The sequence below is a fragment of the Argentina anserina genome, chromosome 1, assembly GCF_933775445.1.
Source record: "Argentina anserina chromosome 1, drPotAnse1.1, whole genome shotgun sequence".
Lineage (NCBI taxonomy): Eukaryota > Viridiplantae > Streptophyta > Magnoliopsida > Rosales > Rosaceae > Argentina > Argentina anserina.
The window spans coordinates 6,477,946-6,489,126 of NC_065872.1; the positions used below are offsets into that span (position 1 = coordinate 6,477,946).

The following is an 11,181-nucleotide window of genomic DNA, read 5'->3' on the forward strand; positions in this document are numbered from 1 at the left end:
CAAATGGTTGGTGTCCCCGAAAAGTAGACACATAGACCTTTCCAACGGTACCAATTTAGTCATATTTCATTGAGTGAGCTATCCAATATGTCTTTCGCAAAAAGAATGGGGGAATGACCAATGAATGACTGATTTTGGTCAGAGACGGAACCATACGCATCCGCTAAGCTACAAGTGTCGACTACTACACCAAAGCGTACGTTGATGTTGCTGGAGCTGCTGGCGGCGTTGGTGTGGATAGGATTTGTGTTGGTTCACTAAGTGTAGAACTAAACTCATGTCAAAGAAGCAATGCAAGTCCAATGACAATGCATAGGCGCAGAGTTAATCACGTCATAATGAAAGCAATAGTGTCCAAACAACACTTACATATATGAATCTATAGCTCATTGAATCTCTTCATCATCTATACTTAGACGAAATAGAGAATCAAGAATTAGCTTTCATATGAACACATATGGGTATGAGTTCTTGCAATCGATTGTACTACGTTCTCTCGAACGTCGCAATATGATTACATAAGCTCTCTATGGTCTGGAGGTATTTAAAGTCTTTCTGGCACTCTCATATCTGCGTTAAGATCCCTTTACAGATATTCTATGACCACTATCATATGCTGCAAATCAGTTTTCATGGACACTACTACTGATCAAGTAGGGGAAAGTAATTATGTCCATAATAAGAGAATATAACTCATCGTAGTCAATACTAGGATAATGAGAAAATCTTTGCGCCATAAGTTCAGCAAATATTGCATGACTTCATCATTCTCATTACACTAACGAACAATGACCAACATAACAAGTCTAGTTCAGCCTGTATTGATTCTTTCCACTTCAGTCAAGTTGCTCATCGTTGATGCTTTACAACTGAATAAGAGCATAAGCGAATACATCATCAATCATGTGAGATCAATCCATTAAACACACGTGCGCACTATATACGATCAATTTGTGAGATTTATATTCTTCTCTAACATCAACAAAAGGAGTCTGTAGCGTCTCACATAAACTTAGTTGATACACATGTTTAGAGAATATCTCTCGATGATGGGCGAAATACTTGTGCCTACGCACTTCGCTTTTTCCTGGTTTTGATTCCAGAGAATAATTGTCTCCCCCTCATCTAGGTAGGAGCCAAGACCGAAGCTACGACCTTTACTAGTCCATCTTTGCGTTTACCGCCCTTGTTTTGTGGTGCAATACCACAGGGGCCGACAACACCACAACGTAAGATGGTGCCATCGTCGGCTTCCTTCCCACTATCAGGGATGGTACCAACGGTGCTAGGACCAGGTCATATGAAATTCTCCCATATTCGGAGAGTTCCAACCTTACCGGCACATCACAATATTTATGTGTGATCTCGTCACTTTCACAATATCGGTAAAGTCATTGAGCATCGAATCTTTGACTTTCTGGAGGTAGATAATGCGTTGCACATTTGCTCACTTTGAGTATTGCGGGATCTTAATGAGACATAGTGTCACACCACGTCAATTCCTGAGGTTAAAACCGGAATGGGAGCATTCCATATCTTCCCCTAACGACGGGAAGTATGTCTCATCAAAGTCACCGTCTTCTAACATCGCAGGATAGAGATCAATGGTTGTAGATTGAAAATAGCGGACAAGTGTTGGTGATTTATAAATCATAACCAACCAGAATACTTAATCGTTTCGAGTAGACCCATTGAGATAACTACAATAGAGGCACATAAAAAACTTTAACCAAATAGGTGTTTTATGAAAAGAATGTTGGGATCGTATCCAGTAACCATCTGGTACGCACTAAACGATTGGCAAGTTGTTGGTCTAAAACGAATGTGTCGCTGCATGCAACAATATTACATATCTCCATTCAAAAATCGGCAGGTTAGTACCCATAACCAAGTCCGAGCTTTGCTAGATCATGTTGTGAATGAACATGAGGAATAATATGTTCAACGACGATCCCAGTAGACATGCAAAACGAAATCATCAAAAATCGTGGAGTTGAACTCTCCAACAGTATCCAATCAAATATATTTGAGAGGATGGGAAGGGTGGTGAGCCTTTAGTATGATGATCATAGCTAAAAACTTAGCAATTGCAGCGTTCCTTGGGGAAAGCAAAGAGACGTGTGAACAACGCGTCGATGCTCTTAACCTATGCCATAAAAATACCGAAAACTGTCCGCATTCGATTGTATAGGGTCCACTAATGTCACCTTAAATACTTTGTAAGGATGAAATGTTCTCGATTTGAGCCTTATCAAAGAAATGACTTCCTTGACATCTAGCAAGAGAACTAGCTTTGCAAAATGAGCGATGAGCATCAGAGATTCCCATGGAGGCATTAGAAAACATGGGAGGCATCACAAACTCCTGTGAAGGATAAGATGCTGTCACCGATGGCCTAAATGCCATGGAGCCGCCGAAAGTCGGCCTCACCGTGCATGGCACGGATAGGCACGGCCTCATCGTGTGGAGCATGGGTGAGGTGGTGCTCCAATCGTTTCGTGAACATGAAAAATAGATGATCATGTGAATTTCAAAGAACTCGAATCATCATATCTTGTTTAAAATAACAAAAAAATGATCATGTGAAAATCGAGAAGACAGCAAAACTGAACCTATGATTCAAAGAATCTTGAGTTACAGAAAGCTACTGCTGCAAGCAAGCAAAGCTATGTCCACAGGCTAATAAAGCTACTGTCTAAGCTTGAAAAAGCTATTGTCAATGAAATATGACAGATTTATTCCTCTCCATTCTAAACACAAACATCAAGATGAAAATCCATCATTGACATATATGGCCTTTAAAACTTAGCAAGGCACGAAGATACAGAACACAATCTCCGCACGAGATCCGTAAAACAACTACATGCGTCGTAGGACAGTGTGGGTAGTTACGCAATTAGCAAGACACTCGATTTCACGGCAGGACATTCTCAAAATGAAGATTAAGAGAGTCAACGACGCGGTGAACATCTCTAGACAATACGCCGTAGGATATTGGAAGAAGGGGGATTGAAACAAATGTGCAATCCCATCGAGTGTATCACATGGCAATAGAACTACATTCTTCAACGTAAGAGTTGGAAAAACATGGTATTTGAGCAGTTGAATACCAAACAATTTGGGTGGTAAAAACCATCCAATTGGTGCGGGTGGTCACCAATAATAATAAAATCATTTGAGCTATGAAACGACTTGGAGAAAACTGGAAAATTAACCGGAACACCATGTCAAAATAACTCAAAACCGGGTGAAATTTGGACTAGGAAAACGTGGCAGCAAAGACTGCTGGAAGTATGACAAGAAATGACAAAAAAATCGTCAGAAAAACTTGCCGGAAAACGGCGGCACCGATCGCCAGAAAACCGGTCGGTATGGAGGTGCTGGAAACGCCGGATAATGGCCGGAAGGCGGCGAAAACGCCGGAAAACGTTCTGAAAACACCGGAAGAGTAACCGGGGGAAACAACGTCAAGTTTGACGTTCCGAGGTCCGTTTTCCAAATTTTAATGTCCAAATTCACAATGTAGTACTATTGGGGTCTCATGTAACTCAAAAGCGGCCAATTTAAAAACCACGTGAGTTGCAAACGTTGACCATGCATGTTAAGCCAAGGAAAATAAAATTATCACGAGTCCATCTTGTAAACAAGAAATACGAGAAATTTTATAGAATATGCAATATTTAATACAACACAAAAAAGTTTCCAATTCCAATAGACGATTTAAGCTAAAGTCGAGCAAGAAACATGGCAATGCCAACATCATACTTGAAAAATAGTAAGCAGAAAACATAGTCAAAATAGATTGACTAATCAAAAATCCGTAGCAACTAAACCTTGCATATCAGATAGGGCAGAGCCTTAGCCTGGGGCTAAAAAATGTTTGCTTAGTTGAGAATGAAAGAATGTTACGTTTCCATCTCCAAAATTCCCTCGAGAAATAGATACAGGTGCCAAAAATGGCATGCATTTCTTGGATGTGAAGTATGCATCAAGGTCAACTCTGATAATACAACGTCATAGACGTTCATTAAATCACTTGAAGTGTGTCCCATATAATTCGTTATTTTTGGGATCTTTTGTCAGCAAATAGTGCTGCTTCAGAGTAATGAATTTCAACTTAAATAAATGAGTACGTAGACATTGAGATTATCGTTTATAGACATGAGTTTAAGAAAACTCAAACATTCAAATAACAGTCATGATGACGACGCATCCATGAGAAAACGAGGGTTGTATAGGTTTCGAATAATCGAAACTAGTCAAGTATGTAACTGGAATTAGAAGGGTTGTGATGTATATGGTCACAAAATAATCGATGCACATCGGCGATACTCATGATCGCACCCAAAACAGCAGTGCACTCAAGCAACCACACAAAATCGATATCTTCCCTTTTAAATAATAACGTGACTCCCCCAGGACCGTCACACGAAAAACGTCGACCAAGAGGGGAATCATATCCCTCTTTGGTCTCATCAGCGTTATGAGAAATGCCGGAAAGAAGACATGAAAAAGGCTAATAGCGCTCGATAATTTATATATATATATTCAAAAGCAGCAACTTTAAGAAAAACATACTTGTTGATCTGCCAAATAGACCGCATATAATTAAATTGCTCTGCAAATCGATCGTCATGCATGAAGTTGCTTGATGAATTCCTTTTCGATCTTCGTCCGATAACATAAAAATCTTGGGAGGATACGATCGAAATCGTATGTAGATGACAAAAGTATCGTCCATCTCGGCATGAATGTCATCACCATAGTACGACGAGCAATGATTTTACCTATACGAGCACGTGAAATATCGTTAGAAATAAAAACGTGCCAATGAACATTTAAATAATGAAATAGGAAAAAGGAAAAGAAAATATAGTATGAAGCCCAAAGGGCTATTGTGCTCGGCAGGCCATAGGCCTAAAAGGGTAGAGAAGACGGGAGTAGCTTCTCTTGAGTGAAGAGTTTACTTGCGCAGTTCGCGTTTCTTGTGTAGATATGCAGGAGGAGCAATTTTGAATCCTTTGATGCGGGGTCCTGCGGGGCAAAAAAAATATTTTTGCGGAGCGAATGCTGAAGAGACCATGCGGGGCTGCGTGCAGGGGCAGCAGGGGGTCGCAAGGGTTGCAGAGTAGGATCTACGTGCGGGGCTGCAAGGCTGGCTGCAGGGGTGTTACAGGGTCAGCGGGGCTGCGTGCCTGCGTGCAGAGGGGCTGCAGGAGCTGCGATGCGGGGCTGCGTGGGGGGGGGGTGGTGCTGCGACGGCGAGGAGGGGCTGCGTCGACGAGGAACGCCGACGGGAAGATGTCGGAGGCCAGAGATGACGGCGACTGGCGTTGGAGTGTTTAGGGTTTTAGGGCAAAGTGCGTGATAACGTGTTTCAGGATGAAATAATTGTGTATTATTGAATGATATGGAGGCTTATATATAGGCATTACAAAACCACAATCCCGTAAGATTCGAAGTCTTAATCTATTACGGAGATGTTAATCTATCTTCTAACATGAAATATATTAAGCTAAGACACATAGAAGGATATAATAGTAATTCTCCCTGAACATATTTAAAATAATTTATATTCTCAGTCTGTATTTATAAAAGTTTCTGTGATTACACCGCTCAAATTGTATTTGAAAATTTCATGTCGTGCACCGAATATACTCCATTTATATAGAGGCTCTAGGAACTTTTGTGTAGGGTTAAGACTCCATTGCTACCATATTCTATTAGGATCCTTGTAGTAATGGGATTCCTTCTCACGTTGAAAGTCCAATAATATATGAACGAGGACTTGTAACATATGCTAATAGATTACTCAGAATTTGGGATTCGGGATCGTACTTGTTGATTAACAAAAACTAACAACTAAAAGACTAAGCCTCTATTATTAGACTTCTCACCTACGAACATCAAGTAATGGTCTTGAATAAACATGAGGCAAGCCGAGATCCTATTAAAACGCATGAATTATTTTCAACATGTCTGACATACACTACCAACCAGGCCACATCTAATTACCATGAAAAAACTCAGAACCATTTGATTTACAGTACATGGTTGTAAAAATTCTTATTAGTCACCTGGACAATGATTCACATTTATCTATTTCTTTCATAGTCTCAGACTCTCCGCTCAAATAAACTATCAATAATTTAAAAGCAGTATTGGCATTTGATTCAAAAGAAAAATCAACTATTAACACTGACAATAAATAACGAAAGCCAGTGATGTTCATCAGAAAGGTAAACACATCACAAGAAATCCACAAATGCTCCCTACCAACAAGCAAGTTTAAAAGGGAACTACAACCACAAAAGAAAACACTGAAACAAAACGTCTTTGAATAAGCGACTACCATAGTCTGCGAACGAGGTCTATGGCCATGGACCCTGAATCAAAATATGCAAGTAGAGTCGACTCTTCCCATGGTTGATTTCGACACACCAAATGTCTGAACATTGCTCTTCCTAGCATTAATATTGAACTCAGCCAAAACAAACTCATTATTTCGTCTATCAAACATATCATCCTGCAAGGAAGCACTAATATCAGTTCAGCCGAAAACTGTTTGTAAAATCAGAAGATTGAAAGCAGGTAAGAGTTAAGGCAATTGTCATTCATCAAGATATAAGTTTCAATCAAATTGAGAAGAACGAAAGCAAGAAAAACAAAAAGGAAAAGTAAGAAATCAGATAACAGAAAACCAGAGAAACAACCCTAGCAAGATGAATCTTATTTCTATTAGGTAAATCTAATTTTTCATTTTTAAATTCTAGGTCCCCCAGTGTCATCATCTTATCCTTTAATTTCAAGCTCCTTATGTATCAATATCGTAATGTAGATCCGGGTGGATTCGAACCACCATTATCCAAACCACAAGGGTAGGACGCTCAGCCATTTTGAGCTTGCAGATCTTGAATCCCCGGTTGAACAACATTAAGAGTTAAAAGATCGTTAGAACATCCGGACCCTTTAATACCCAGTCTTTGAGCTTTTCTTGTATTAAATAAACCACACCGCACCCGGATCAAAAGAGAAATTGCAGTTCAATATACCTTATTGCAAGTATGTTCAGGAATTACGCTAGCTCTCGACATACTTTTTCAACAATCATCAACTACTTAATCTATAATCTCGCCTTATGTGCCGAAGGAAGGTAGAAGTTGCTGTGTGATCGAAGAAAATATCAAAACCAAACCCAGACACCAAGTTCAAAACATTAAAAGGTTTAAAGAACACCAGACATCAAACTTGAACGAGTATGCAATAAAAGATCATCAAAAACAGAACACGTTCCAGTAATTAACCACCAATAAGCACAACCATGATTTATATTTTCAATTATCAAAAATTTGATTGAAGAACAAAACATGACATAAAACAGCACATAAGAGCGGCACAACTATATATAAATTTAAGTTTGAAAAACATCAAATCATATTATATACAGTACAGCTTATAACTCAACGAACTAGCAACAAAGGGAAATATTTCGATACTTAGATACACCAAATTTAATGAATTGTAACTCTGTAATAGAAAGAAGGATATATTAGGATCGTTTGGAATATCCCAACGCTCAGATACACAACAAATTTAATTAATTTCAACTTCAAATAAGAAATATAAAAAAATCAAGAACAGCTGTGCCGGGTCAGACAGACATAATAGTTGAATTATTCGTTACTATTATTAGAGAACAATAGTCCTCGAGAAATTAACTTCAAAATTAGACGAACTAAAATTAACCCTCTTTTGTTTATCACCTCGGTATTGCAAGGATTACTGTGACAGAGGTGCTTCTTTCTGAGCCTTGAAAGGACCGCACATCAGTTTGAAAGAAGATAGCTCCAAGCCTCCCAAGTTTCTTCATATGCCCAAAACAAAACCAAATCCAATTGCATCCTATAATACTTGCAATACATACATGGACGTAGAAGTTCGTATATAAAATCTATAATACTTCTGATGGCATAACCAAATTGAACAAATTGTGTAAAAAAATCTACAATAGTGCAGAAAGCATTAAAAATTGATAACCAGCAAAAAATTGCGTTACGAGAACATAGAACAATTGTAAATACGCTGTGAAAACAATAAATTAGGATCTTGACATAGACGCAACGAACAGTTTGTAAACAGATGGAAAAAACGGCAGAATATTAAAATGATAGCTTCATTGGAAATTGCAGATCAATTTATCGATAAGTAACAGACATGATTTGACTACAGATGTGGATTGTATTTCCAAACAGACATGATTTGATTACAGATGTGGATTGTATTTCCATGTGTATGTATATGCACGGAAGTAGCTGTGGATTTTATTAATGATTGTGTTTTACGTGTATACCCACCCACTTGTAGATGCACGAAAGTACGTTATAACGTTGCCTCGAGATATAACGAATTAAGATGTACTGCAGATTTAGATGATACCTTGGGTGTAGCTGATGTTGTCCGGAATCTGATTTCGCCAGGATTGGAAGAGCAAAAGGAGCAGAAATAAAAGTAAAACTGGACAGAGAGCACACAGAGGGGAGAGACCCTGGGCCAAAAACAAAATACCCATGCCGTCTCCCCCTCTAACCAAAAAAATTTCTTTTTTTTCATTAATTTTTTTTTTGACCTGCCATGCAAGCGCACCTGCCACGGCAAAGGTCGGATGACAAAGGATCGGTCCAGGACTCAGCTCATTCACCGAGCCTATCGTCCCGATTTCTTATACATCCTTAATCCATGTTACCACTTGCCAAATTACAATAACGTCAACACAGTGCGACCAATATTTGTGCCGGAACTCGAATCTCCAACTAAATCAATAACTGATCTGTCGTCTTAGAGAACAACGCCTCTTCCGATTCGCCATAAATACAACGCCTCAGCTCGTTACAGCTGATCTAAACAAACAAACAAGCTCATATCAGTATCGATAAATGAATAAGCAGCTCAAAATCGCTGCATAACTGAATATATAGGCAAACTACAGCCGATTCCATCGAATTAAACGAATCCAAAGCTAGAATAACAAAATTAAACTTAGCAGAAGCATAGTTTCGGCAAATTTTTACTAATTAAAGCATATTCAGACCTGAAACGATGCGGAGGCATAGGAACACCAGCTAAAATCTGTTTAGCTGAATACGAGATCCTCACGTACCAAAACCACCACCACCACCATGTAGATCTCGACGAGACATAACCGAATCCGAAACCAAAAAACAAAGAGAGCAATCCATTCAGAAAAGATCCGAAGGAATAGAGGAAGAACAGAGTCGAGGAGGTGGTGGAGAGACAACGAATACGTCTCTGGGATGTTTTCTTTTCTACAACACTCGTTGTCTTTATATAAAAAGAGGTGAGGGAACGGACGGTGGAGATTGACACGTTATCGTTTTAATGGACGGCTGGAGATTAGGGTTGAAGAAGCGGTGGGGAATAGAAAATAAAGAAAAGTAGGTATCGGATGTCAGAGAGGCGTTGCGTATATGCGGGGCAAGTTGCAAGTGGTGACCATATCAAACACGACATTAGAAATTGCCGCCTTTTGGTGGGGACGTGTCTTTTTTGGTGCGGAACACGCGGTTTGACATTAATTAGGTTTCGACTTTCAACTACTCATTTTATTTAAATTACTTAATTGACCCCCTTCTAGATAATTCTGTACTTGGGCCCTTTCGTTTTGAGGTGATTTGTTGGCCCAAAAGTTCACCATAGTGCGGGCTTTCCAGGCCATACGCTGTTCAACGAATTTATAAGTTATAAAGGTTGATACTCCCGACAGACGACTCACATTGGTTCTTCCGGACTCGAATTTTAAGGCAAAGTTTTCGTTAAAATTTAGACGGCTGGCTTTGTCTCTACCGTCTCATGACGGTAGAAAGTCGGGGGGGGGGGGGGGGGGGGGGGTGCGGCCGATAACGGATGTGGGTGCGGCCGAATCGATAACAGCCCTAATGTACGTACGGGTGGAACCAAGAAGTAAAATGAATTGTCAATAAACGGACTGTGCGCAACGTTGTTCATAAACAGATACGCTCAAATTCCGTATTCAACTCCAAAAATTTCATCGTGAAATAGACCCCACATGATATAATGTCAAATTTGGTATTCAACTCCGCAACTCCAAACTTTTCATCGTGAATCAAACCGAGTCATGTTCATATAATCGAGCCATGCTCATGCAATATCAATTACATTACAAAAAAAAAAGTAATATCAAGTACCTCGTAATCCTCATATGTGACTGTAGGGACTGGAGTTTAAGAATGGCTCAAGTAATCAGTGAAGTACCTCATATCTGACTATAGGGAGCACATCACCTGTGCCCATATTCCTTATGTCAAATATACCCATCAAAATTCACAACGTGTCATATGCATCTTCACATGCATCTTCACATGCATCTTCACATGCATCTTCCACGCTTAACTATAGTTAACTGTAGCTAATTTGTGAATTAAAAAAACTTAAACATTAATGATGCAGTTCCCCTCCCCCCAAACAAACCCAACATGATTCTACCACTTCCGATTTATCTTCACCATCTTCTATTTCTCCATCACTCAGCAACAAACCTAGCATTTTTTTTTTGTGGAAGTCCAACGACACTGCTGCACGCTTTACCGACATTTTAGTCTCATTCATCGGCTTTGATGATCGTTCTCGTTTGATTGATTCACTAACATAGCACGTTATTCCAAGATGGTTGTGAAGAGGTTCAAACTCAAGCAAAGATCAGGGTGGAGTTTGTCATGCTTCTTAGTAAAATGGGTGATTCACTTCGCCATGTTTGTGGTCCTAATGAATCAGATTTTTAACCACGCATAACACCTGTATAAAGGCTTATGTAAATTAGAATGTCCATGTGTATTGTGGACATGGATTCTTGAAATTTCATGCTAGCAGGGCTCATGGTAACTTGGTGTTTTCTATTAGGAATTACATAGATGACAGACCATGCAGATGGTCACTTTGTATTTCAATTTGGCAAATCAAGAGCTCATACATTTTCAACGCAATCAAATTCTCAAACCTCAACCGATGATATCATCAGTTTAATCCTTTAAGAAATAACCATTCCATTTTTTTTAGTTGTAGAAAATGGATGAAAGAGCGGTACATGTCCACTAAAAATTGTGGGTTTTTTGCTCAGAGATGGAGAAAGAAGAAAGAAAATAGAAG

The 11,181-nt window shown here is 39.3% G+C and overlaps 1 long non-coding RNA gene across 1 annotated transcript; it reads right to left on the reverse strand.

The window, feature by feature from the left end:
• Window positions 1-6,199: 6,199 nt before the first annotated feature.
• LOC126798679 (uncharacterized) lies at window positions 6,200-9,303 on the reverse strand. The gene is made up of 2 exons (XR_007672560.1): window positions 9,089-9,303; window positions 6,200-8,897 (listed from the first exon to the last, which is right to left on the reverse strand). It is a non-coding gene; the product is annotated as an uncharacterized LOC126798679 (long non-coding RNA).
• Window positions 9,304-11,181: the final 1,878 nt, after the last annotated feature.